This window comes from Chrysochloris asiatica, unplaced genomic scaffold (assembly GCF_000296735.1).
Source record: "Chrysochloris asiatica unplaced genomic scaffold, ChrAsi1.0 scaffold00154, whole genome shotgun sequence".
Taxonomy (NCBI): domain Eukaryota; kingdom Metazoa; phylum Chordata; class Mammalia; order Afrosoricida; family Chrysochloridae; genus Chrysochloris; species Chrysochloris asiatica.
In genome coordinates this window covers 873,562-875,518 of record NW_006408672.1, presented here as the reverse complement: position 1 = coordinate 875,518, position 1,957 = coordinate 873,562, and positions in this window count along the sequence as shown.

The window sequence follows — 1,957 nt, the reverse complement described above, 5'->3', positions numbered from 1 at the left end:
TTGTTCTTTTGGCAGTCCATGGTACTTTTAATATTCTCCTCCAACACCATAACTCAAATGCTTCATTTCTTTTAAAGTTTCCCTTATTCACTGTTCAACTTTCACATGCATATGAAGTTATTGAAAATACCATGGCTTGCTTTAGGCACACCTTAGTCCTCAAATTGACATCTTTGGTTTTCAACACTTTAAAGAGGTCTTGTGCAGCAGATTTGTCTAAAGCAATACAAAGTTTGACTTCTTGACTACTGCTTCCGTGAGTGCTGATGATTGATCTGAGCAAAATGAAGTCTTGGACAATTTCATTCTGTTCTTCATTTATTTTGATGTTGTTTATTGGTCCAGTGGTGAGGATTTTTGTTTTCTTTATATTGAGATGCGATTCATACCAAAGAGTGTGGTTGGTCTTTGATCTTCATCAGTATTTTAAGTCCTCTTTACTTTCAGCAAACAAAGTTGTATCATCTGCATATTGCAGGTTGTTAATGAGTCTTCCTCCCATCCTGATGCCATGTTTTTCTTCATATACCCAGCTTTTCAGATTATTTGCTCAGCATACAGATTGAATAAGTATGGCAGCATACACCTTTCCTAATTTTAAACCATTCGGGTGGGATATGTTGAAGGTCATATTTTGGCTTTTGTAGACTTATTTTAATATTCTTCAGCTTCAGCCTGAACTTGTGCATGAGCAGCTAATGGTCTATTCCATTAGTTGCTCATATGCAGATCATTCACCTGGCCTTGTTTTGACTGATGATAATGAAGTTTTCTACCATCTTTTAACACAGATGTAGACAATTTGATTTCTGTGTACTCCATTTCAAGAGGTCCAGGTGTGTAGTCATCTTTTATGTTGCTCAAAAAAAGGTATTTGTAATGAAGAAGTCATTGGTCTTGCAAAATTCTATCATGCAATCTCCAACATTGTTTCTATCACCAAGGACATATTTTCCAACTACTGATATTGCCTCTTTGTTTCCAACCTTTGCATTCCAATCGCCCATAATTATCAATACATTTTGATTTCATGTTTGATAAATTTCAGACTGAAGAAGTTGATAGAATTCATCAATTTCATCATCACTGGCTCCAGTGTTTCAAAATGTGAATAATGGAGGTATTAACTGGTCTTGCTTGTAGGCATATGGATATTATCCTATCATAGACTTAGCAAATTTTGTAGAGAAATCAAGATTGTTTTGGAATAAACATAAGAATAATAGCACTTTAGGATGAGTATCTCTTGACCCCTCCTATAGCAGCCAGTCTGCCATCATTCTCCCAGCCTTCACCCTTCTAAAACTTCTGTCAAATCAAACTGCTTCTTTCTCTGCACTGCAGGTAGAAGCCAACCCAACAGTAGGCCCCCTTGGACATGATACAAACAAAAAGTTTATCTCATTTGAGGGTAGAGTGTGCACACTGGCTGCCATCTATTAGTGCTAGTGCAAGAGGTCACTACTTTTAACCACATCAGAGCTGCTATTGCTCAGAATCTGTTACATGGTCCTCTAGCCAAGTCAATGCTGCGATACTAAATTGTCAATGCCCAGAATTTTTGAGCTCCAGATCACTGAACATTTCTAAAAGGCCATTAAAAGGGATATAGACCAGAACTGTATTTCAGAACAGAGACATTAGGGATATGTCTACAGTTATTACTATTGATTGTAAAATACACTCTCAATGACTCTTTCTGGGGAAGTATGGAGATGAACAGAGGAAATGTTCAAATGTCAAAATGTATGACAGGTGAGGGGAGACAGAGGAGGGTGCTCTAAGCAAAGGTCAACAAACATATACATGTTCAAAAGAAGTCTGGGTGAAAAAAATATGTTGTTGTTGTTAGATGACATCGAGTCGGCACAGCAGAACGAAAAACTCCCCAGTCCTGGGCCAACCTCACTACTGTTGCCACACTTGAGCCCATTGATGCTGCCACTTTACCAATCCA